Raw genomic sequence first — 27704 nt, 5'->3', positions numbered from 1 at the left:
ACGCCTGTAATCCCAGCACTTTGGGTGGCTGAGGTGGGTGGATCACAAGGTCAGGAGATCGAGACCATCCTGGCTGACCCAGTGAAACCCTGTCTCTACCAAAAATACAAAAAATTAGCCGGGCGTGGTGGCGGGTGCCTGCAGTCCCAGCTACTCGGGAGGCTGAGGCAGGACAATGGTGCGAACCCGGGAGGCGGAGCTTGCAGTGAGCTGAGATCGCACCACTGCACTCCAGCCTGGGCGATAGAGCGAGACTCCGTCTCAAAAAGAAAGAAAGCAAATCAGTGTCATTGAAGGTTTTTTAGCAGGGTTGTGCCATAATACTTAGTATTTTGTTTTGTTTTATTTTCTGTGTTATTTTTGTTTTGTTAACACAGATTATTAGTAATCAATCATTTTAGTCTTTGAAGTTGTAGCTAGGATGGTTGTGAGGTGGCCAGCCTTCACCATAAAGAAACACTGGAACCTGTGACTTATTAGGTACCCATTGCAAGACAACATAGCAATAGACAGTTTTTACCCTTGCATATTTACACTTATAAGAACAGATCAGTGGTACAATTTCTAGAAATGAAAATATTGTGTAGTGAAAATATTGTGTAGTTCCTAAAATAAAGTAGGCACTATAAAGAGAGACTCGGGATGGGGAAGCCCAAACAGTCAGACAATATCCTCTGAAACATAAAACTGCTACCAGGGCAGGGTAACACCAGCTCTTTCAAAATAGTGCAGTGAGATAAACACTAATATCCTTAATTCTAGGCATTTTGCAAACATGAAAGACTAGCATTTTTACCACTGCTTTAGAGATAAGCAAACTGAAGCTCAGAGAATTTGAGTAACACATCCAGAGTGACAAAAATAGTAAATGATAGAGCCAAAATTTATGGAAATAAAACAAAGCTTTCTAGTCTAAATGTTTTTACAAGAGGTTTTACCCTCATCTTCTTGGAAATTTTTATAGAAATGTTTTGACAGAGCTTAACCCCCATCTTAAACAGGACAGATAGACATACGGTCGTAGGCTATATTGTTACCCCCAATCATTTTACCTCATCTTCTTTGTAAAAGAATTATACATCTGCTGTCTTTGCCATGTGACCTGCAGTGTCTGCCCTCACCCTGGAAGGAGTACTTATCCCTGACTCAGGTGTTAGGGCTTGCCTTATGACCTGCTTTGACAATGTAAGCAGATGGGGCCTGCGTTAGTCCGAGCTGAAGCTTTACGAGGCAGTGGAATTTCCCACTAGACTCTTGTTCTCCTCCAGATAATGACATTCTCCAAAGAGGGTCTGCTCATTCAACTTGGATCCATGGAGAAGAGCCATAGCAGCCATTCTGCAGCCACTGACAGGCAACCTGCATGAGAAATAAGGATTTGTTGTTGTCTTCGTTTATTTGTGCTTCTGTAATAAAATATTTCAGACCGACTAATTGATAAACAATAGAAATTTATTACTTATGGTTCTGGAGGCTGGGAAGTTCAAGATCAATGCACCAACAGGCATGGTGTCTGTTGAGGGCTGCTCTCTCTTTCTAAGATAATGCATTGTTGCTGCATCCTCTGAAGGGGATGAAGAATGTGTCCTCATGTGATGGAAGGGACTGAAAGGCAAGAGCATGCTCCCTCTAACATACAGCCCTTATAAAATGATGCTAACCCCATTCGTGAAGGTGAAGCCCTCATGACATAATCACTTCTGAAAGGCCACACCTTTGGGTATTACATTTCAATATAAATTTTAGAGGAGCACACATTCATACCAAAACCCTTGTTATAAGCCACTGAGATTATGGACTGCTTATTACTGTAGCACAGATGACTAATATATATGTGAAATATAAACTGTTTCTTTATCAGTGGCCACTAATAATCTGTTTTCAAAGTAAAATATGTTATCTGAAGAAAATTCCTTTGTTTGAAGTACAGTTGTTAAGATTCAGTTTTTATTTATCCCTGATATTTTTATTACACAATTTTTTCCTGTATAATTTTTTGTTAAGCTATTCATTCTACCAATTCATGGGACATATGGTTAACAGTTGACTAATCTTGCAAATGCCTTCAATACTTCTAATATTTAGATATGAGTTTTTCTATTTCTAAAGTATTTAAGTTCATTATTAGGGTAATTACAGACTCATTGTGGGAAAATACATTAATGTGTATATTAACCTTAGGAGATCTGATATTATATCAATATTTAGTTTTTCTTTTCTACAATATGAGTTTTTAATGAGATTTTTCTCAAGCCATAATTTCTCTTTGTAATTTTCCCCATATAATTCCTAAACAATTATTTTGGTAAATACATTACTATGTATTCCTTTAAATCAGTTTTTATCATTATGAGAATTAAGCTTTATTCATAAATTTTTTATCTTGTTATAGCTGAAGTGTAGAAAATGAACTGGGTAATTATTCTTTACAAAGCTACTGCCTTGAATGTTTTTTGTTGATTCTAATAGTTTTCAGATGACTCAAGTTTTCCCATCACGTTGCCTAGAAATAATAATAATTTTGTATCATTCCTTCAAATAGGAGTAACTCTAGTATACTTAATGTCATTAGAAGAAAATTCCCAGGGAATTTTATCAAAAGTGGTAAACCAATTATCCTTGTCATTTTCATTTATTTATTTTTTTAAGAGATGGAGTCTCATGATGTTGCTCAGGCTAGAGTGCAGTGGTCCCATCATAGCTCACTACAGCCTCAAATGCCTCTATCAGCCTCTCAAATAGTTGGGATTGCAAGCATGAGCCATGGTGTCACACAGGCATGACTGCATTCATTCTGAGTCATTTCCCTTGATTATTCCAATTACTGCCTCATGGAAATAATTATATTAACATTTATGTTGGAATAGTGTCCTTTTTTCCTAGACTTTTTTTTTTTTTTGAATTGGAGTCTTGCTTGGCTGCTCAGGCTGGAATGAGATGGTGCAATCTCAGCTCACCACCACAATCTCTGCCTCCTGGGTTCAAGCAATTCTCCTGGCACAGCCCCTAGAGTAGCTGGGACTACAGGCGTGCACCACCATGCTTGGCTAATTTTTGTATTTTCAGTAGAGGCGAGGTTTCACTATGTTGGTCAGGCTGGTCTCAAACTCCTGACCTTGTGATCCACCCAACTCTGCCTCCCAAAGTGCTGGAATAAGAGGCATGAGCCACCGTGCCCGGCCAATGTTGTTTTTTTACTTCATTCAACATCCCCATTGTTTTCTTCTTCAAGACCAACCTTTTTCCCCAATGAATGTAACATCTTTCCTTTTTATCTTCCACCATTGCCTTGACCCTAGACCCATAATTTTTAATCTTTTTCCTTTTTTCACAAAGTATTACAATTTTGAAGTGCATTTTTTTTGAAACTGGAGGGGAAAAAATGGCCTCTAAAATTAGAAGTCTAGATTTCTGGGGCCAATGCACTTATGTAAACGGAAACATAAATAAATAGACATTCCGATTCTCATGGTGCTTATGTTCTTGAGGGGAAAACAAACAAACAAACAAAGTATGGATCAGACGGTGAAAGGTACCAAAGAGAAAAATAAAGCAGAGGAAAGGACCATAGAGTGAAAAGGTACTAGCGTTAGCCAAGATCTCTGTGAAGATAAACCATGCGGGTACATAGCTAAAAATGAAGCCCTCTATGCAGTGGGAATAGATAATGCAAATACCCTAAGAGAGGGTGTGCTTACTATGTTTGAGGAACAGCATGGGACTTGATAGCTGCATCAGAGGGACAGTTGGAGAAGGCATAGGGGATAGGGCATGTGACTTGAGAGGTAGCAGGAATAAAGGTGACAATGGGTTATTTTAGCAATAGTTAGGGCTTTGATGGAATGTAGTGTGCATTGGAGCATTCTGAGCAGGGGAGTGACTTAGGCTGCTCTGAGAAGCATAGACTGCAGTGGAGCGAAAAGGAAATGCAGAAAAACCATTAAGAAGACTGTCACAATAATCCAGGTGAGACGTGATGGTGCTTAGACCAGAGCGGCAGCGACAGAGTTGTAGAGAAGTGATTGGATGCTGTGTGTACTATTTCAAAGTTACAGTTGTAAAATTTGCTGATGGATTGAATATAGGAAATAGAGAAATTAGAGGAACTGGTTACTCAGAGTATTTTACCTGAGCAAATGAAAGAAGAAGGTTTCCTTTTCCTGAATGGGTACGTATATAAAAAATAGATTTTTTTGATGAGGGGTAGGGTGAGAAGAGTTTGTTTTACATATGTTAAGGTTGTGATTCTAGAGCAACATCACACTGGGGCTGCCAAATAGACACTCTGATATACGTGTAGAATTAAAGAGGGAGGTTAGAGCAAAATATATTAATTTGAGAGCCATCAGAAGAGTACTGATGTTATTTAAGGCTGTGGCATTGGATGGGTAAATCTAGGGTGTGTGCACTGATTGCAAAGAGAAGCCAAAGGGCTGAGTCCTAAGGCATTCAAATTAAAGAGGTCAGGACAATGGCGAGCATACAGAAAAAGAAAAAAAGAAGGAGCAGTCAGTAGGTAAGAGGTAAAATCCAGAAGCAGTGGGACCCAGAGGCCAAGCAAAATAAAGGTTTCAAATAAGCAATGGAGACATGGAGTTCTCAGAAGCAGCACCTTGGTGAGATGCCTTTATCAATTTTAATATTGTAATTGTGTTTCTCTTCCTTTTTGTGCTTAATATAATCAAGAAAGTAAACTTATTCATCAAGTAATTCACAAGCCACATTTTTAAGAGTTCAAGTGGAGCCTAATTGAAATTATTTTTGCTGGGGAGTTAGGAAACTAAGTTATAGCCCTTGGTTTGGACAAGCCAGGTTTCCTCTTGTGCACTTTTGGACTCACCATATAGATAGCTCTTCACTCAAAGACTGAAGACATAGAAGTGGGTGATATCCAGGTTCCCAGTAGGTAACATAACGACTAATCTATCATAAGTGTCCAATAATGGCTGAGTAAATGAACGAATAAATGTTCTTTCCAACTCTAAGATTTTATTATTGGCATTACAACTCCCTTTCCTGTTAAGAAACATGGGCAGGACTGGGGTGAAACCACATCAGCAATTGCAGCTCTTTTTCCTTTTTTCCTAGTGGCTTGCCTGTAGAGACACTTAATTATTTATACTGCCTTTAGGAAGTGCAACTGGGCTCTGCTGCTGTGGATTTGTTTCTGTTATTATTAGTCTCAGAGATATTTCTTATTTCCTCCAGCACAATGAAGGTGGTGAAATAAGTAACAACACTTCCTTTTCCAAAGCCGCTGAAGTGCTCAGCTCAGCAGTAGTCAGACTCCTCCAGCATTTAATGAGAACTATGGAAGACCTAATTTCCTTTGTTGTCCTCAGTTCTCTTGACCTCAGATAATCAGATAAGCAGCAACACAAGAGGACCAGTGAGCTATTTCAATGGTTTCTCTCCAACATTTTTCTGTGCATGTGCAATCTGAGCATGCCTATGATTTTTTGTTGGTGGTGGTGGTTAGCCTTTTCTCAAAACTGACTATGCTGTAGCATTCTATTTCTTTTCTGGAAAAAAAAAAAAAAATTCAGCACCTGCTGGATATTTGTTGCTATAGGACTAGGAATCTTCCTTTTGTTACTTCCTTCTTTCTTCTTTCCCTACCCTTTTTCTCTAAAACTTTTGTTCCACCATTTTCTTATTTTCTTTTGATCAGAATACCAATTTAAATTATGAAATACACTAAGGCCTCAAAATTGATTAATAAATGTTTACTTCATGGTTCAATGCTATGCACAGTGTTTTCAAAGGTTAGACCACACAGTCCCTGTAATGGAGATAAATGTACTCCAGTTTAAAAGGAAATGTTGACTTATCTGCTATTCAGTTGCAGTGATCATTATTTTATAAAGCATTTAATTTACCCAGTATCTGTTGAGAACAAAATTCCACATTGACACTAATTATAAATAGTTGGCACTCTATAGGTTCACTGTTTAGTGAAAGAGGTTTACATATAAGTGTATTCTGTTTGCAAAGTTGACAGACACAAGTGTAGATGTGTAAAACAACGTGGGTAGTGAGAGTGAAAAATATTTTATCACAGTTAGATCTTGAGTTAGAATGTGAAGCAAGGACATAGTTTCAACAGGCAGGTATGAGCTTGTGAATTTTCAGGGATAGACTAGCTTAAAAAAATACCAGCGTGATAGGCATATAAGGAAGGTTTTTGAAAAGACAGATCATTCATGAACACATGTGTTTGTAGCAAGTCCTGCATTGGCAAAAGTGAGCAAGGCCCAGAAGATGCAACATTCAGGCTGAGCAGAATGTACGGGAGTAAAGAGGAGTTGGTATTTCCTGAGCACTCACTGTGTGTTGTCTTTATTTAAGACTAAGGAAAGTGATATGTGGGGTTTATGTGATTTAGCTAAGGTCACAAAGTTAGTGCTTGAAGCATAATTCAAACACAGCTTATTCTTTTTGTAAAGACTATATATAACTAAAAGTGTGTGTGCTAGCACTAAATGGATATAACTAGTTACTTACAATGATTGACTTTTAGGAGCAAAAATAAGGAATTATGTACAACCATACATACCTGTCTATGCACAGCAGATACTGAACTGAATTAACTATCTGGCCAGTTAAGGAACAAGCTTGATCACGCTCTATCTCCCTCAGTATCCTAGATCCAACTACCTGAAATCACCAGTGAATGAGATGTTTGAAGGCCTGTACTATTTACATAATTGAGATCTTGCTTTTAGTGAGAAAACACTGATATTAGGAGATTCAGTGTGTTCCATAAAAGCAGAGGTAGGCTCCAGTGCAGCCCTCAATTCCACGCTCCCTTATAAAGGTCAGGGAGGAGGAGAACATCCAGCATCAGGAGGCAGGCTGACCTGAAACAGAATGGAAGGCTGGGAGCTAAGGAGGATCTTCAGCAACTGTTGTAAATGCTACTAGTGCTTGCGGTTTACCATGAGTTGTTCCCTTCCGTATGAGTATAGGTAGGAAACACTGACTTCCAGAGATACAAGGATTAGGCTCCAAAGGCAACGCTTAGCTGGAGTTTAGAGGCAAGAATTAAGTCTTAAAAATGGTGACAGAAAAGGAAATCATCAGATTAGGAAATGAAAAAACAAGTCTCTTGTTTGGTGAAGAATTCTTCAGTTGGAGAAAACAATCCCAAGAACTAGGAATCTGGAAATTAGGCCCAAAACAGACTAATAGCTAAAGAAGGATTGATTTCAGTAGTACCTAAAAACGAGGCCCCTGAAATCTCCATCTTAACTGATAGTGTTTGGTATAGGAACAGAGGACCACATGTCTTTAGCTGCAGGGATGAGAAAGAGCTAAGAACTCTGCAGGGTCTGATATTAACAAAAAGAAAAATTTTTCTTAAGCATATTTTTGGCCAAGTTGATATTAGTGGTTTTGAAGATGAATGATTACTATTTATTATAACCCCATGCATGGGAGTTCCAATTTTAGCTCCAACATGTAAGAGCTTCGAAGTTCTTACTCCCAAGCCTACAATAAGAAAAAGCTGAAAATTCTGAAAAATGACTTTTGTTTTATGCTACTTATCAGAAAACTGAGGTCACAGGGAAAATTGCAATCTGAAATCTAGAGACAGGTACAATCAGAAAAATACAGCAACACTGGAGCAGAATGTAATGGAGCCATATACCCTGTAAAGATACTGAAATTGCAATTTTAACAAACTGATGGAGGCTAACTGTGTAATAGCATGAGAGGGAGAGCCTCTTGGGGACCACAGTTTTAGGAAATCCCATACGTGCATGGGCTTTATCTCAAGGAATCCTATCATATCCTCAGAGTAAAGATCCAAGAAAGACCCTTTCCTGACTGTGGCACAGAATGGGGAAGAATCAAAATTGTGAAACACCCAGAGTGTTCTCCGTAACAAAGAGCTGCCTTCCAGGAGAAGAGAATGTGTAGAGATGTATTGCAGTTTAAGAAAAGGCATTTTTCTCAATCCAATCCACTCTTCTCTTCCTGTCTCACACATGAAGGGGAAAATATGGCCAACAGGTTTTGGGGGCTTCAAGGAAATAAAGTGGAAATGTTGCAGCTAGAAAGAAGGGGAGGAAATGCTATACCATTTGAGAAACACATAGGAAGGTCTCAGCCCTGAGACACATGTCCAATAAACGACTGAGATATAATTAGAAGATTATAGAACTGTGAGAAACTTTGGAATACCAAAAAGAAAAGAAAGACAGAATCAAACAGAAAAAAATATTTGAAGTAATAGTGCAAAGAGCTTTCCAAAATTAATGAAAGACATCAAATCACAGATACAAAAAGTTTAGAGAACCCCAAGCATTGAAGTAATAATAGCAAAGAGCTTTCCAAAATTAAAGACAACAATGAAAGACAATACAATAAAATAACAAGGAGCTTTCCAAAATTAATGATAGACACCAAATCACAGATACAGAAAGTTTAGAGAACCCCAAGCATAATAAATACAAAAAGCAACAACAGCAGCAATGAAACAAACACCACCACCAACAAGAAATATGTACCCTTCTTATCATATTCATAGTGCAGAAAATCAAAGTCAAGAGTGTCATTCCGTCTGTGTGAAGAGACCACCAACAGGCTTTGTGTGAGCAATAAAGCTTTTTAATCACCTGGGTGCAGGTGGGCTGAGTCTGAAAAGAGAGTCAGCAAAGAGAGTTGGGGTGGGGCAGTTTCATAGGATTTGGGTAGGTAGTAGAAAATTACAGTCAAAGGAGATTGTTCTCTTGCGGGCAGGGGCAGAGGGTGGGGGTCACAAGGTGCTCGGTGGGGGGTTTCCTGAGTTTCATTGTGCGGGAGAAGGAATTTCACAAGCTAATGTCATCAGTTAAGGCAGGAACTGGTCATTTTCACTTCATTTGTGATTCTTCAGTTGCTTCAGGCCATCTGGATGTATACCTGCAGGCTTGGGCTCAGAGGCCTTACAAAGAGAACACCTTGAAAGAAGTCAGAGAAATTAAATACCTACTGATCAGGAATAGGAATAGGAATAGCAGACTTTTTGTCAAAAACAATGCAAGCGAAAACAAAGTGGAGTGAAATATTTAAAGTGTTGAAAGGAAACAAAACACCAGCCTAGAGTTCTATATCCAGTGAAAATTATCCTTCCAAAGTTAAAGAGAAATAATAACTTTATCTGACAAAAGCTGAGTGTACTTGTAACCAGCAGATCTGCTGTGCATGACATTTAAAAGATCTTTGGAGGGGAATATCACACACCGGGGCCTGCTGGGGGGTAAGGGGCTAGGGGAGGGATAGCATTAGGAGAAATACCTAATGCAAATGATGAGTTGATGGGTGCAGTAAACAACATGGCACGTGTGTTCCTATGTAACAAACCTGCACGTTATGCAATGTACCCTAGAACTTAAAGTATGATGATGATAATAATAATAATAATAAAAGATCTTTGAGCAGAAGAGAAATGATGTCAGAAAATTGGACTTACATAAAGAAAGGCAGGGCATCAGAGAAAGAATAAATGAAGGTAAAATAAAATATTTCATTTTTTGGTTTTAATTGATATGAAAGGTAACTTTGTTTAAAGCAATAATAGTAACAATGCATTAGGTGATAATAACATAAATAAGTAAAAGAAATGAAGCAATTCACAAAGGACAGGAGGGAGGGATTGAGAATATTATTATGAAGCACTTGCATTACATGTGAGGTGATGTTATGTTATTTGAAGTTTAATTTAGATTAGTTAGAAATGTATATTGGAAACTTTAGGAAAAATAGTAAGTTTTTTGTTAGTACCATTACTGATATGCTGAAGGAAGAGATAAAATGGAATTATATAAAATGCTAAATTAAAGCGAGATCAAAAGAAAAATAAAGGAAAAGGTAAAGTGCAACAAATGGGAAACAGCTACAAATATGGTAGATATGAATGCAGTTATATCAATAATTACTTTAAATGTGGCTGGTCACATTACACCAATTAAAAGACATATATTGTCAGAGTGGATAAAAAAAGAACAACAACCCAATTATATGTGATCTACAAGAAACCCACTTTAAATGTAAAGATTCATGTTCAAAGTAAATGGTTTGTGTCATGGAGGAAAGGATGCTGAGTTTTATCAAATACTTTTTCTGCATCTGTTGAGATGATAATATAGTTTTTATCTTTAATTTTCTGTTTATGTGATGAATCATATTTATTGATTTTTGTAGGTTGAAGCATCCTTTCATCCCTGGAATAGAGCCCACTTCATCATGAGTTTGATCTTGATTTTTTTGATATGCTGGTGGACTTGGTTGCTAGTATTTTGTTGAGAATTTTTGCATCTATGTTCATCAAGGATATTGATTTTCAGTTTTGTTGTTGTTGTTGTTATATCATTGTCTTGGATGATACTGGCTTCCTAGAATGAATTAGGGGTAATTCCCTCTTCCTTAATTTTTTGAAATAGTTTCAGGAGGAGGTACCAGTTCTTCATTGTACATTTGATAGAACTTATGCTGTGAATACATCTGGTCCTGGGCTTTATTTTGTTGGGAGATTTTTATTACTGGTTCAATCTCAATACTATTTATTGGTCTGTTCAGGATTTCTATTTGTTCCTGGTTCAATCTTGGCATTTGTATGTTTCCAAGAATTTATCCATTTCTTTTAGGTTTTCTAGTTTGTGAATGTATAGTTGTGAATAAGAGTCTCTGATAATCTTTTGTATTTCTGTGATATATGTTGTAATGTTTTCTTTTTCATTTCTGATTGTGTTTATTTGGATCTTCTCTCTTCTTTGCTTGGTTAGTCCAGCTAGTGAATTATCAATTTTATCTTTTTTTTTTTTTTTCTGAGATAGAGTCTCGCTCTATCACGAAGGCTGGAATGCAGTGGCATGATCTCGGCTCACTGCAAGCTCCACCTCCCGGGTTCATGCCGTTCTCCTGCCTCAGCCTCCCTAGTAGCTGAGACTACAGGCGCCCGCCACCACACTCAGCTAACTTTTTGTATTTTTAGTAGAGATGGGATTTCACCATGTTAGCCAGGATGGTCTTGATCTCCTGACCTTGTGATCCACTCACTTTGGCCTTCCGAAGTGCTGAGATTACAGGCATGAGCCACTGTGCCTGGCCAATTTTGTTTATCTTTTTAAAGAACCAACTATTGGTTTCACAAATCCTTACATTATTTTCTTGGTCTCATTTTCATTTAGTTCTACTCTGATCTTTGTTATTTCTTTTCTACTGCTAGCTTTGGATTTGATTCATTTTTGTTTTTCTAGTTCCTTGAGGTGTGACATTAGGCTGTTAATTTGTAATCTTTCTGTGTTTTTCATGTAGGCATCACAAAATCCTATAAACTTTTCACTTAGTACTGCTTTTGCTGTATCCTAAATATTTTGGTATGTTATGCTTTCATTTCATTCAATAATTAAAAATTATTTTAAGTTCCATATTAATTTCATCATTGACTCAATGGTCATTCAGGGCATGTTTTTAAATTTCAGTGTTTTTATATCATTTCTACAGTTCCTTTTGGTATTGCCTTCTAGGCATAGAAGGAACATATCTCAACATAATAAAGGCCATACACAATAAACCATCAGCCAACATCACACTGAATGAGTAAAAGTTGAAAGAATTCCCCCTAAAAACTAAAACAAGATAAGGATGTCCTTATCTTGTTTAGTCAATTTCATTACTCCCATTCAACATAGTCCTGGAAGTTCTAGCCAGAGTAATCAGGTAAGGGAAAGAAATAAAAGGTAACCAAATTGGAAACAGAGAAAGTCAAATGATTTCTATTTGCTGACAATGTGATCTTACATTTAAAAAACCCTAAAGACTCCACCAAAATATCTTAGATTTGATTTTAAAAATTCAGTAAGTTTTCAGGATATAGAACCAACATACAAATATCAGTAGAATTTTTATACACCAAAAACTATCAAGCTTAAAATCAAATAAAGAAGATAATTCTGTTTTTAACCACAACAACAACAACAAAAATATCTAGAAACCAAGATGGTTAAAGATCTCTACAAGGAAAAATACAAAACATTGATGAAGGAAATTGTAGATGACACAAATGAATGGTAAAATATCCCATGCTTATGAAACGGAAGAATTGCTATTGTTACATGATCATTGTGGCTTTGATTTGTATTTTTCTAGTGATCACTGATACTGAGCTTTTTAAAATATGCTTGTTGTCCGCATGTATGTCTTCTTTTGAGAAATTTTTGTTCATGCTCTTTGCTTTTTAATGGAGTTGTTTGTTTTTCTCTTGTAAATGTGTTAAAGTTCCTTATAGATGCTGGATATTTGATCTTTGTCAGATGCATAGCTTGCATATATTTTGTCTCATTCTGTAGGATGTCTGTGTACTCTGTTGATAGTTTGTTTTGCTGTGCAGATGCTCTTCAGTTTGATTAGATTCCACTTGTCAATTTTTGCTTTTGTTGCTATGGCTTTCGGTGTCTTTGCTGTGAAATCTTTGCCAATTCCTATGTCCAGGATGGTATTGCCTAGGTTGTCTTCCAGGGTTTTTATATTTGGGTTTTACATTTCAGTCCCTTATTGCTTGTTTTTGTCAGCTTTGTTAAAGATCAGATGGTTGTGGATATGCGACCTTATTTCTGGACTCTCTATTCTGTTCCATTGGTCTGTATACTTGTTTTTATACCAGTACCATGCTGTTTTGGCTACTGTAGTCTGTAGCCTTGTAGTGTAGTTTGAAGTCAGGTAACAGGATGCCTTCAGCTTTGTTTTTTATTTTTCTTAGTTCTGCCTTGGCTATTTGGGCTCTTTTTTGGTTCCATGTAAATTGTAAAATATCTTTTTCTACTTCTGTGAAGAATATCATTGGTAGTTTGATAGGAATAGCATTGAATCTGTACATTATTTTGGGTAATATGCTATTTTAGTAATATTGATCCTTTAAACTATTGTGGAAATCAGTACATTGATTCCTCAAAGAGCTAAAAGAAGAACTACCATTTGACCCAGTAATCCCAGTCCTGGATATATACCCAGAGAAATATAAATCATTCTACCATAAAGACACAGGTGTGAAAATGTTCATTGCAGCAGTATTTACATTATCAAAGACATGGAATCAACCTAAATGTTCATCAGTGACAAGTTGGGTAAAGAAAATGTGGTACATATACTTCATGGAATACCATGTAGCCATAAAAAAGAATGACATCATGTCTTTTGTGGGAACATGGATGGAGCTGCTGGTTATTATCCTTAGCAAACTAATGCAAGAACAGAAAACCAGATACTGCATGTTCTCACTTATGAGTGAGAGCGAAATGATAAGAACTTATCAACACAAAGAAGGAAACAACAGACACTGGAGTCTGTTTGAGAGAGGAGGGTGGGAGGTAGAAGAGGAACAGAAAATATAATTAATGAGTATTGGACTTAATACCTGGGTGAAAAAATAATATGTGCAATAAACCCCGGAGATACATGTTTACCTGTGTAACAAACCTTCACATGTACCCCCAAACCTAAAATAAAAGTTAAAAAAAACCCTAAAATGATCATATTGTCCCAAACATCTACAGATTCAATGTCATCTATATAAAAATACAAACATCGGTTTTTACAGAATTAGAAGAAAAGAATTCTAAAATTTATCTAAAACTAAAAGGAGCCTGAAGAGCCAAAGCATTCATAAGCAAAAAGAACAAAGCTGAAGGCATCACATTACCTGACTTCAAATTATAGTAGAAGGGAATAGTAACCAAAACAGCATGGTACTTGTGTAAAAATAGACACATAGATCAATGGAACAGAATAGAGAACCCAGAAATAAAACCAGATATCTACAGGCAACTGATTTTTGACAAAGTTAACAAAAATATACACTGGGGAAAGGACATTCTTTTCAATAAATCGTAGGAAAATTGGATTGCCATATGCAGAATAATAAAAATGGACTCCTATCTTTTACGATACACAAAAACCAACCCAAGACGTATTAAAGACTTAAATTTGAGACCCAAGACTAGAAAAGTACTAGAAGAACACCAAGGGAAAACTCTTCTGGATATTGATCGAAGAAAAGAATTCATGACTAAGACCTCAAAAGCACAAACAACAAAAACAAAAATAGACAAATGGAACTTGACTTTATTAAACTAAAAAGCTTCTGTACAGCAAAAGAAATAATGAACAGAGTGAACAGATAGCCAGCAGAATGGGCAAAAATATTTGCAAACTATGCATCCAATGTGGGACTAATATCTAGAATTTACAAGGAACTCAAACAACTCCAGCAACAACAGCAACAAAATAGCCCCATTTAAAAGTGGGCAAAGGCCATAAATATATATATTTTAAAAGAAAACAAATGATCAACAAGCAAATGAAACAATTCTCAACATCATTAATCATAATGTAAAGGCAAAGTGAAACCACAATGAGATATCACTTTACACCAGTGAAAAGAGCTGTTACTAAGAAGTCAAAAACAACCTTAGTGAGGTTGCAAAGAAAAGGGTTGGTGGTAATGTAAATTAGTGCAACTTCTAAGGAAAACAGTATGGAGAGTTCTCAAAGAACTAAAAATACAAGTAGCATGTAACAGCAATCCCACTACTTGGTAACTACTCAAAGGAAAAGAAATAATTATATAAAATAGATACCTGTTCTTGTATGTTTATTGCTGTGCTGTTCACTATAGCAAAGATATAGAATCAACTTAAGTGTCCACTGATGGATGACTGGATAAAGAAAATATTGTGTATATATACGCAATGGAATAGTATTCAGCCATATAAAAGAATGAAATAATGTATTTTGCAGGAAAATGGATGGAACTGGAAGCCATTATCTTAAGGCAAACAACTCAGAAACAGAAAGTCAAATTCTGCATGTTCTCACTTGTAAGCAGGAGCTAAATGATGTGTACACATGGACAAAAGAGTGTGGAATGATAGACGTTGGAAACTCAGAAGGCTAGGGCTTGAAAGGAGGAAGGGAGATAACAAATTACTTATCAGTACAATGTACATTATTTGGGTGACGGGTACACTAAAAGTCAAGACTTCAGCACTATGCAATATATTCATATAACAAAATTACACATGTACCCCTTAAATTTATACAAATAAACTTTTATTAAAAGGATGTTTATTATCTCATTGATTGGGAGAAAACATGTGTATATTATATACCTGATAAGGGATTTGTATCTACAATATGTACAGAGCTCTTACAAATAGCAATAAAATAAAATATAACTCTTTTACACTTGTAAAACTGTCTATATAATGAATACCTGAAAATAGAATTCATAGAAATACAAGTTTGTAGATTTTTCATTTTGATAGGTGATACAGTTTGTGTATTCATCCTCACTCAAATCTCATGTTGAATAGTAATCCTCAATTCTGGAACTGGGGCCTAATGGGAGGTGTTCGGTTCATAGGGGCAGATCCTTCACAAATGGCTTGGGCCATACTAAGCCAGCTCTTGCTGTGAGTTCTCCTGAGATTTTGTTGTTTATGTGTATGTGGCACTTTCCCCCCAACTCTCCCTCTTGCTCTTGCTTTTGCTGTGTGACGTGTCTGCTCCCCTTTCACCTTGTACCATGATTGTAAGCTTCTGAGATCACCCCAAAAGCTCAGCAGATATCACTACTATGCTTCCTGTAAAATCTGTAGAACCATGAACCAATTAAACCTTCTTTCTTTATAAATTACCCAGTCTCAGTTATTTCTTTACAGCAATGCAAGAACAACCTAATGAAGAAGAGTGCTACCAAGAGGGGGGCATTTCTATAAATATTTCTGAAAATGAGCAAGTAATTTTGGAACTCGGAAAAAGACAAAGGTTGGAAGAGTTTGGAGGGTTCAGAAGAAGACAGAAAGATGAGGGAAAGTCTGAAACTTCTGAGAGACTCGTTAAGTGGTTGTGACCAAACTGCTGATAGTTAGTGAGGTCTCAGATGGAAATGAAAAATATATTGGGAACTGGAGCAAAGGTCATGCCTATTATGCCTTAGCAAAGAACTTGGCTGCATTCTGTTCATGCCCTGAGGATCTGTGGAAGTTTGAACTAAACAGTGATTATTTAGCGTATCTGGCAGAGGAAATGTCTAAGCAGGAAAGAGTTCAAGATGTTGCCTGGCTGCTTCTAATGAGCTACACTCATATACGGGAGCAGAAAAATGACTTAAAGTTGGAAGTTGCATTTAAAAGGGAAGCAGAGCATAAAAGTTTGGAAGGTTTGCACCCTGGCCATGTGGCAGAAAAAGAAAATGTTTTTTGTGGCCACGTGGCAGAAAAAGAAAAAGCTTTTTGGGAAAGGAATTCAAACATGCTGTGGAACAATCACTTGCTAGAGAAATTTGCATAACTAAAAGAAAGCCAAGTGCTAATATCCAAGACAATCATGGAAATGACTTCAAAGGCATTTTAGGAACCTTCACAGCAGCCCCTCCCATCACAGGCCTGGAGACTTTGAAGGGAAGAATGGTTTCCTGCGCGTGGCTTAGGGCCCCTGCTGCCCTGCACAGCCTTGGGACACCACTGCTTCTGAGATCCCAGGCATTCCAGCTTCAGTTGGAGCTCAAAGGGCCCAGGTACACCTAGAGCTATCACTTTGGAAAATTCAAGCCATAAGCCTTGGCAACTTCCATGTATTGTATTATTAAGCCTGGGTGTGCAGAGTGTATGAATTAAGGAGACTTGACCTCGACCTAGATTTCAGAGGATGTATGAGAAACCCTGGGTGCCCAGGCAGAAGCATGCTGAAGCCACACAGAGAGCCTCTAATGGGACAATGCAGAGGGAAAATGTGGGTTTGGAGCCCCCACACAGAGTCCCCCCTAGGTACTGCCTATTGGAGCTGTAGGAAAGAATCGCAGAATGATAGATCCACTGGCAGCTTACACCTTGCACCTGGAAAAGCCTCATGCACTCAATAACCTGTGAGAGCAGCCAGAGGGGCTAAACCTTGCAAAGCCACAGGGATGGAGCTGCCCCTTGCACCAGTGTGCCCTGGATGCGGGACATAGAGTCAAAGAAAATTATTTTGGCTCTTTAAGATTAATGACTGCCATGGTAGGTTTTGAACTCATGTGGGGCCCGCAGCCCCTTATTTTGACTGACTTCTCCCTTTTGGAATGGCAATGTTTACCCTATACTGCCTATACCACCATTTTATCTTAGAAGTAAAGAACTTGTTTTTGGTTTTACAGGCTCATAGATGGAAGGGACTTGCCTTATCTCAGATGAGACTTTGGACTTTTGAGTTAACATTAAAACAAGTTAAGACTTTAAAGAACTATTGGGAAGGCATGATGGTATTTTTCAACATGAGAAGAACATGAGATCTGGGAGGGGCCAGAGATGAAATTATATCATTTGTGTATTTATCTCCACTCAAATTTCATGTTGAAATGCAATTCTTAATGTTGGAGATAGACCTAGTGAGAGGTATTTGGATCATGAGGATTTGGATCATGAGAGTTCACATGAGACCTGGTCATTTAAACAAATGTGTGTTGCACCTCCCCGCTAAGTCACTGTCTTTTGCTCCTGCTTTTGCCATGTGATGTGTCTTCTCCCTACTTTGCCTTCCACCCTGAATAAAAGCTTCCAGAAGCCAAGCACATGCCAGCACCATGTTTACTGTACAGCCTGCAGAAACATGAGTCAATTAAACCTCTTTTCTTTATAAATTACTCAGTCTCAGGTATTTCTTTGTAGCAAGCAAGAATGGCCTAATTCAATAGACCTAACATATAACCTTCCCAAGGTGGTGTACCAACTTGCTTTCCCAGAAAAAGCATAGAAGAGGTAGAATAAGCATTTTCAAAATATTGTTCTTCTCTGTCATTGAGGCAGAAGGGTAAGAATTTCATTAAAGAGTTGTATAGTACGTTCTTCCCTGTGTACCTCTGCTAATGGGTACATTGTAGGTTGACAATAGATTTAACCTTGTAGGTTGACAATAGATTTAACCTTTAACTCTCATACATTGTCAGTGAATAATAAAAGGGGAAAGAAAGCTGACTGGTTCAACCTATATAAACATTGTACATTTAATCACCACAAAAACATTGAATGTAAAATAACTTTCTTATTTCCATTCTAAATGTGGAGAAAGTAAGATTTAGAAATATTATGACATAATGGAGGATACCTTCTAGTTAGTTAAGAAAAAGTTAAAGCCAAATACATATTCTTTAACTTTTTTCCAATGACAATACTTTATCCCTGGTATTGATACCCTAAGGCTATGTTTCTGACTATAGTAATAATGGCATCAATAATTACAGCTAACATTTATTGGAGTACTTAATATGTGCAAGATAAGTACTCAAATAAATTTGAAGTACATTATGTGAAGTTACACTGGGAAGTAAGTAATATTATTCTTATTTTGAGGTTGAGAAAATTGTGGAATAATGGTCAAATGATGAAATGACAAAATTATAGAAATGGAGAACAGAATAGTAATTACCAGGGGTTTCAGAAGGGTTGAGAGCTAAAGGGAAGTAGATGTGGCTATTTGAAGACCACATGAGTAATTCTTGTATTATGGAAATGTTCTGCATCTTGACTGTACCAATGCCAATATTCCACTTGTAATTTTGCACTACAGTTTTACAACATGCTACCAGAAGTTGAAACTGGATAAATAAATACATGGGATTTCTCTGTATTATTTCTTTCAACTTCATGTGAATCAACAGTTATCTCAAAATGTTTAATTTAAAAATGTGAGAGGAATAATGTCACACAATAGCAGAGTAGAAAATTTATGATGCAATGGAGAAATTGATTCCTCCCCCAAATAAATCACTAAGCTGAAAAGAGTGATTTGGATCAATTTCACTGGAGTTCTGGAACCTGATCTAATACTTATAGCAGCCAGAGCAGTGCTCAATGGAGGGAAAGGCTGCTGATCACATGTAAGGGACCAGTGTGCTCATGCTAGAACCCACTATCATCTCCCATTTCTTAGCCCCTTCAAGGTTGTGGGGTTAGCATCCCATATTTTGGAGTCGCTGTCTGGTGCCAGGACAGGCAGTGGAGACCTTCTCCTCTAAACATTTGGAGTTGTGTGTTTAGGTTGGTCTGGCACCACTTACCTGAGGAACCTGCCCAAATGCTTGCCTTTGTTTTGCTCCTCTCAGCTGAAGCAGAATTCCTGAGAAGTATCTGTCAGATTTAAGGAGACAGCGTCTTTTTAATGTTCTTTCTCATTTTGGAGTTAGACATCTAAAGAACTGCTTGTCAGGCTGATCACAAATATAATAGAACAGAAACTTTAGTGGCCAAACACACTAAGGAATGCACGCTTTGCAAAAATTGTTTAGAAGAGTTACATAACTGAATTTAAAGTTAAAACTACAATATTTTTACAAGAAAGCTAAGAAAAAATCGCCATGACCTTAGATTTGGTGATGGTCTCTAAGTATGGTAATAAAACTACAAGTAATTTAAAAATGAATAAATTAGATTTCATCAAAATTTTTAAAAATTAGCATTGACACTTGGTAATGATAGAACACTATCAAGAAAACCAACAGAATGACAGAAAAAACATATATCTAAAAAGAAATTCATATCCAGAATATGTACAGAATTCCTACAACTCAATAACAAAAGAAATGACTCAATTAAAAAGTGAGCAAAAGACTTGAATAGACAGTTTTTCCAAAGAAGATATACAAATGATCAATAATCACATGAAAAAAAAGTGTTCAACATCATTAGTCATTGGAAAAATGCAAATCAAAGCCACAGTGAGATACCACCACTTCACACTCGCTAGCATGACTAGTATCAAACAAATAGAAAATTACAGGTGTTGGCAAGGATGTGGAGAAAATGTTATCTTTGTGAACTGCTGGTGAGAACATAAAATGATGCAGACTCTGGAAAATTTTGGCAATCTTCGAAATGTTCAACATAGAATAACTATTTGACCCAGCAATTCAACCTCTACGTATATACCCAAAGTAATTGAGTAGACACTCAGGTAGTTCTATACCAGTGTTCATAGCAGTGTTATTCACAGTAGGCAAAAGGTACTCAAGGGTCCATTAGCAAATGAAGAGATAAATTTTATATATACATATATTTACCATATTTTATATCTATTTATCTACCATAGGATGTTATTCAGCCATAAGTAGAAATAAAAGTCTAATACATTATACAACATGATGAACCTTGAAAATATGCCAAGTAAAGTAAATCAAATACAAAAGAACAAATATTGTATGATTCTACTTTTGTGAGATATCTAAAATAGGCAAATTCATATAGGCAGAAAGTAGAATCGAGATTACCAGGAGCTGGGGATGGGAAGAATCAAAAGTTATTGCTTAATGACATAGAGTTTCTGTTTGGAATAATGAAAAGAATTGGAAATAGTTGTGAGCATTGCACAACATTGAATGCCACTGAATTATACAGCTAAAATAGTTAAAATGGTAAATTTTCATTATGTACATTTTACCACAATAAAAAAAGTCCTATTCCCATTAAAAAATGAGAGTAAAACAAAATATAAACCATATAAATAAACGATTATTACAAAACGTTGTTTATGGCCCAGCTGACTGTTTCTTCTCTATCTGGCTGGGCTTGTTCATTCACCTGCAGTCAGCAGACCTTAGCTGGGCAGCCCTGCTCCTGGGTGTTTGTCAGCTGTCACATGGGGCAGTCAGGAATCTGGGCCCCATGTCTCTCGTCTAATCCCATGTAACCATCACCAAAAGTGTAGCTCACATTTGCTTAGGTAGTGGCTTGTCAGGATTCCTAGGCAGGAAGTAGAAGTCTGCAAGGCTTCTGGGTGTGTAGGCTCAGATCTGATGCAGTCACTACCACCACATTCTGTTAATCAAAGACGAGTGGGGAAATAGTTTGCATCTTTTGATAAGAGAAGCTTCAAAGTCACATTGAAAAATGGTGGGGAACGCGAATAAAGGTAGAGATTACTGGACGTTTCTTGCAGTCTATTAGGTTGTAAAAGCCCTACAATAAGGGACTGAATAAATGAATAATGCAAATATTGAAATAATAAACAGTAATTGTAATTTTAAAGAATATTTAATAAAATGAGAAAACAGGAATTTAATAATTAATACTAAATATATTAAAATATATTAAAATATATAAATATTAAATAATGTGGAAAATATTAAACTCTATACACATATATATGTTGATGAATACATACACATTTATTTTCTATGTTTGCTGAATGATAAACTTATTCCTCGTGAAACTTAGGGAAAAGTCAGCTTTCTTAATAACATTTTTAAAAATGTGCTTGTGTTTCTTTTATCCATATATTCTCGAACTTACTTGAACTTTGGAGGCAAGTTTATAAAGATCAAAAATTTTAATATGGCCTTTGTGTTATCTCTTATATGACTGACAATAAATATTAGCAATCCAGGATTAATTTAGATCCTACTATACTGGAACTGTTGAAAAGACAATAACAATTATTTTTGGCATTCTACAATCCATTTTTATCTCAACCTTTATCTTTTAATCTAGATATCCTCTGCTGGAAGCAAAAAGCTTAAATAACTAGGGCAACAAATCAGGACCAATGTACTCTCTTGAATTTAATGGATAGCAAGAGAAGAAAAGCATTACATTCTACCTGAAGTTTATTTTTTATTGTTTACTCTTAGAGTTCACTTCCCAAATCATGCTTTATTTCATCCCTTCCATACATATTCACTGAGTTTTCACACTCCCTGTTTTTGAAGAGTTGAGAATTCAGTGGAAAGACATCTAAGTGAACAAACATAACATTTTTTGTTGTATCTGTTCATCTGCTATAATAGAAGGCAGTAGATAGTACCATATGAAACCCTCTGACTCTAACATATTTTTCATTTTGTGGAGGAGGGAGGTGTTGGAGGTAGTTTAAGAAGGTTGATTTTTAAGAATACGGATTTGAATTTATTCTTTCGCCAAATATTTATAGTCCACCTATTTTGTGCTAGCTAAGTGTGCCTAAACTGTATTAGATACTTCAAGTAGAGCAGTGGAAAAAAATTCCTCTTATTCTAGGCACATCCTATGTGAGGAAAAAAACCGTAATGAAATAAATACATACCACTGAAAGGAGTAATAAGTGCTATGGAGAAAATAAGTGAGAGAAGAGCTGAGAGAAGACCTGGAAAGTGTGACAGGCAGAGAACAGTACCTGAGGTGATTCTGGGACATCCTTCTGCCCATCTTCCTTCTACCTCTAATGCTTTGAAGATGCAAGTTCACCCTTCAGGAATCTCTCATCAGGTGACTGGACTGGAGCACTCATATTACTCTCCTTCTCTTGGAATCAAAGTTGCTTAAGACAACATGATCTTTCTCACACGTGCTTGCCAAGTCACCGTAAGCCCAGGGTTGCTACTTAAAAATCTACGTAGACCAAGTAGATCACACCAATGAATGAGTTGAGTCAAGTATAAGATCTCAGAGGGGTTGTGAGGCCTAAAGTGTAATGGATAGTGTCTGTTTCCGTTAAACAAATTCAAATAAAATTTTTCAGAAATCACTCATTTTGGGGACAGCAGGTTTTTATTCCTTCTGTAAGAAGACCCTCACTCTAGGTGACTTAATGAGGCCCGTGTCAAATTGCCAAGGGCAAGTGATATTTTAAATCAGCAAATACAGATTATATTTGCTGGGGTCAGCTGACTCATTCTTTTGTTAATGCACTTGAGAATTTGAGAGATTAGTAGTGTCTGGATACTAAGAAATAATCTCCATTCAAATAACTCTGCAGTAAACATTTGCTTTTGTTTCCTCACTTTTCTCTTGATTTTTCTTTGGGGGAAACAATTTTTCACCATTTTGGCAGCCTGAATGGGGCCACCCATCAAGTTTACTCCCATCCCCAAATCCTAACTCCCACCCAACAAACACTGTTCCCAGGCAAGGAGTGGCCATAGATATGATCCAAGTCTAAGCTGATGCTAGCGCTCTTGATCTTAAGGCATTTTCCCTTTCTTTTTTCACTGTGGTAAAATATGTATAACATATTTATCATGTTAACTATTTATAAATGTTTGATTTAGTGGTATTAAATACATTTACAGTGTTGGGTAACCATTGCCAGTATCTATAATCAAAACATGTTTATCATCCCTAACATAAACCCTTTATTCATTAAACAATAACTCTCCATTCCTCACTGTCTCCAGATGCTGGTAACCTCTATTCTACTTTCTGTCTCTATGAAATTTGTCTACTCTAGGTACCTTATATAAGTGGAATCATACAATATTCATCCTTTTGCATCTAGCTTATTTCACTTAGCACAATGTCTTCAGGGTTCATGAATGTTGTAACCTATATAAAAATGTTATTTCTTCTTATGGCTGAATAATATTCCATAGTGTGTATATAGCACATTTCATTTATCTATTTATTTGTTGATGAACACTTGGGTAGTTTCTACCTTTTGGCTATTGTGAATCATGATGCTATGAATCCTGGTGGAAAAAACTGTTGGAATTCTAATAGAAATTGTGTCAAATCTGCAGGTTGCTTTGAATAATATTCACATCTTAACAAGGTTAAGTCTTCCTATCCATGAATGTGGGGTGTCTTTCCATTTCTTAAGATCTTCCTTAATTTCTTTCAACAATATTTTACAGTTTTCAGTGTACAAGATTTTTCACTTCCCTGTTTAGATTTATTCATAAATAAATCTAAATTTAAATAATCTTTAAAATTTTAAAGATTCTATTGTAAGTAAAATTAAAAATTACTTTTTAAATTTTCTTTTTGGATTGTTCATTGGTGATATACAGAAACACAATTATTTTGTATGTGGGTCCTGTGCCCTGCAACTTTGCTTACTTCTTTGTTAGCTCTAGTAGCATTCTTGTGGATTATATATATATGTGTGTATATAACACATGTATATACATGTATACACACATACACATATATATAATTTTATCTGTGAATAGAGATAGTTTTACTTTTTTCTTTCCAACCTGAATGCGTTTTTCTCTAAAACTTTTGAATTTTAATCTAGGAAACTGAAGTTAACTAGAACTGAATTATCCCGGCAGAAATGTCCTCAAAAGATAGCCTATACTGCCTAAGTTCAGAAGAGTGACTGCAGGTCATGTGCTTCCAAAGGCTAGATTTTGTACTATTTTCTCTTTGATTCTATTATCACTTTTTAGCAGAATTTGTTTCTGGTGCTCCTAACTCAGGAACTCTAGATGATCTACTATCCCATCCATTTTCTTTTGAGCAAACAGAACATTTTTATAAACTAACATAAAGGAAGATAAAATAGGGTCTAAAATTGGACTTCATGATATTAGATCCAGTTCTCTTTATTAGTACTTCTTAGTTTCAGACTACATAAGAATTCCCCTGTTAAATGGTTTAAAATGCAAATTACTAAAAGTAATCACTAGAGATTTTAGTTACTACTTTTTAACAAACAGCCTAGGTGATTTTCGTGTGTATGAACCACATACTACACTTTGAAAACCACCGTATGTTTTGCAGGACTGGCCTCTATAATGTATTTGCCAAACAATGATCTAGTTAACGATTGAATACCTCTAGGGTTTTGCTAAAATTTCTATACCACAACATGAATTCATGTCATTTGGGAACAACTGTTTTTAAAAAAGTAAAATAATAATAAAAAGGCTTTTGTATTTTGGCTAGCAATATACTCGGTATGAAACTGAATCACTGAGTCATAGAATTTTATGTTTGTAGAATTATAGAGATTTTTTTTCATTCTCCTTCCCTTAAAAGAAACAATTTCAAAGAATCAAATGAGCCAAACAAGACATATGTCTTCACATAAATGCTTTCTTCTGAAATACATATTTCTTTTTGTTCTAAATAATTTAATTTCACATAAGCATTTGTACGTGTACTTGTAATGATCTCATCTCCATGGTAAAAAAGTGGTATCTTGGGTGTTGCTGGGTAGAACCCCAAATCCCAAAATAGTTATCCTCTTTTTTCTAACAGAGATCTATTTTCTTTCAGTCTTGACAACTTTTCTGTCTTGAAGAGTGAAATGATGCAGACCCCTCGATGAGGTGCTAAGCTTTACCAGCTAATGACTCGGATACCAGTGACACCAGAAGCAGGGTGCTGAGAGAGAAAATGAGCGTGCTGTCGCTGTGAGAACTGTGTCAGATTGTTTTACATTTCTTAATTCCCCTTGATTCCTGGTTTTCATTCCTCCATCTGTTTCTCCATAGTGATTGGTATTTAAACTCTAAAAAGAACATGTGCTGCTGGAATAAGATGTTTTATTTAAATAAAAGGATAGATATCTGATAATGTGCATGTGAGATCTTCCAAGGTTATTAGCATTTTTCATATTAATCAGAACCTTACACTCATAGGATAAAATCATCATACCATGGTAGAATTGTTGGTATTAGCTAGATTTAAAATGGGCTTCTGGTCGGGGGAGTGGGGGTAAACCAGAGCTTTTCTGTTTGTAAAGTGCCTCAAGTTCACTTATTTGGCTGTGTGAAATAATAATCTTACAAGACAAAACAGTTTAGCGGAATGAACACAGGTTAAAGTCCAGCACACTTAACTTCAAACACTAGTTGCATAGTCTGGGTATAAAACCTGATTCCATAGACTCTATTTCTCTATTTAATTCAATTGTATTTGATTCAACATATAGTTATTGAGCACATGCACTTGAAACTGCAGAACCCTAGAGATACGATGGTGTTTGAGAGATTCCTTGCCTACCTTTACTTAGCTTAAAGTGGAGCAGGAGAATGAACAGCAACCAAAATAACACACAAAGGTCAGTTATGATATATACACAGATTACACATTAGGGGAAGAATTTTGAGAATATACTACAGATTAAATAAGTAACAATGGTTACTTTCTCTTCTTTCCTTTTGAGAGAGCATGTTGAGCATGATAATGACATGGCAATTCAATAACATTTTCTTTCAAGTTCTGACACATTTGTTCTGAGAAAGTATAGTTCTGGAAGCCTGCAGGTACACACACGCATGTGTGTGTATTTTCTTTAGTCACTATCTTCCTCATCTTTTAACTGCACAGTTGAATTAACAAATTATTCCTCTGGAAATGGATTCTTATTTTGAAACATAAAATTGCCTTCATGACTAGAAAATAAAATAAAATGAAAAAATGAACATGTGTATAGATTTGTAGTTAAATAGGAGGTGGAAGCTGGAAGTCTCCAGGTCTACCCACCTAGTTTCACTGACAGATAATCTCTATCAGAGAAGGCGCCTGCCTTCCCAAGGTCGAGGAAAAGTAAGATGCTCAGCCATGCAGAGAACTCTGATCTTTCCATTCCCAGTCCAGGGTCAATAATGTCAGTCAATGCCATGTTTTCAGAAATGCCATCTAAACCCAGAGTGAACCTCTTGAATGGGAAGCATGATTTTATCTGCAAATGCAAAACAGAGGAATGGCTTATCTTCAGCCTAATTGCCAGATGAGGTTGACTGACTCTGAACAGGCTGTTTGTCTGATAAGACTGTCAGTGCTCTAGAAAGAGCACAGATCGAGGTGTTGTCCAAATAGTGGTAAATGTAGATCTTTGAAAACAAAGCTTGACTAAACAGAAGAACCCCAACCTCTCTTTATAGTGTTAACTAGGATAAAATGCTAGCCAAAAGCAGACTGAAGCTGAAGAAGCAGTATTTTAGCGCTTCCTCCCTATTTACCTGAGAACTTTCAGTTCTCAATTTTCCAAACCAACCAGCTCCCTTCATAGCCTCACATCTACTTGAGGTTTATATCTGGCAGAATGAAGTCCCAGAGTCCCCAGCTGTCAAAGTAGATAAGTCCTGCTAAAGAACTGAACGTCAAGATAAAGGTGTCAGAAATAAAATAATTGTCTGCAATTGGTTTACACATAGTCAACGCCTTTCTGTTTTACACAGTCACTAACTGGCAAGATCAATAAAGATAAATTTGAGTAAATCTAGAGATTTTTGAGTGGTATTAAATATGCACAAGTAGCATTTGGAGGCACTCAGGAAACAACAATAACACATTTTAAAAACCTGAGGAAAATAAAAAAAGACCGAATGTGAAATAGCACAGTGATTTGGAGCTCAAGCTTTTAAAACAAGCAATTGTAAGGAGAGTAAAGAATGCTTTTGCTGGCTCTGTTTTACTCACCCACAAAGCCCCATGCCCTTAGCAGAGACTATGAGGTGCCCTCTCACCAACCCTTGTCCATCACCACTCCATTGTGCATGTTGAATACTTCCTCATTGATATGCATTATGATGATCAACACCAAGGCTCCCTTTTCTCTCCGCACTTTATATGATGAGAATTTACAATCACATACAGAGTTAAAGGAGTAGTACATTAGTCACCTTTATCCACAGTTTCACTTTCCAAGATTTCAGTTACCCTCAGTCAACCTCAGTCTGAAAATAAACAGTTTCTAAGTATTACATTGCAAGCTATTTTGAGTACTGTGATGAAATCCATCCTGCCTGGGTCATGAATCATTTCTTTGTCCAGTGTATCTACTCTACATACACTATCCACCCATTAGTCATCTACATGGTCTGCTCCTGAAGCAAATAATCCTCCTTCTGACATATCTTCAGAAGGTCAGTGGTAGCCTAATGCCTCACTCCAATGCCTATGTCGTTTATCCCACTTCATCTCATCATTAGGCATTTTATCATCTCACATCATCACAAGAAGGGTGAGTACAGTACAATT

The 27704-nt window shown here is 36.5% G+C and overlaps 2 long non-coding RNA genes across 4 annotated transcripts in view; one reads left to right on the top strand and one right to left on the bottom strand.

Moving 5' to 3' along the window:
• The window catches only part of LOC116276413, a 134652-nt gene extending 108432 nt beyond the window's left edge, over nucleotides 1-26220 (top strand). The window contains exon 3 of the long non-coding RNA XR_004185941.1: nucleotides 24993-26220. This is a non-coding gene — a long non-coding RNA (uncharacterized LOC116276413). The remainder of the gene's footprint in view (nucleotides 1-24992) is intronic.
• Nucleotides 273-27379, bottom strand: LOC110744015. Of its 3 annotated transcripts, none has more exons than XR_004185940.1 (3): nucleotides 27347-27379; nucleotides 19079-19148; nucleotides 273-1359 (listed from the first exon to the last, which is right to left on the bottom strand). It is a non-coding gene; the product is annotated as an uncharacterized LOC110744015 (long non-coding RNA). The 3 variants fall into 3 exon arrangements; XR_002524021.2 differs by lacking the exon at nucleotides 27347-27379 and adding an exon at nucleotides 27144-27234; XR_004185939.1 differs by lacking the exon at nucleotides 27347-27379 and adding an exon at nucleotides 26205-26279.
• Nucleotides 27380-27704: the final 325 nt, after the last annotated feature.

Source organism: Papio anubis, chromosome 8 (genome assembly GCF_008728515.1).
Source record: "Papio anubis isolate 15944 chromosome 8, Panubis1.0, whole genome shotgun sequence".
Taxonomy (NCBI): Eukaryota; Metazoa; Chordata; class Mammalia; order Primates; family Cercopithecidae; genus Papio; species Papio anubis.
This window is presented reverse-complemented; position numbering and strand designations above follow the sequence as displayed.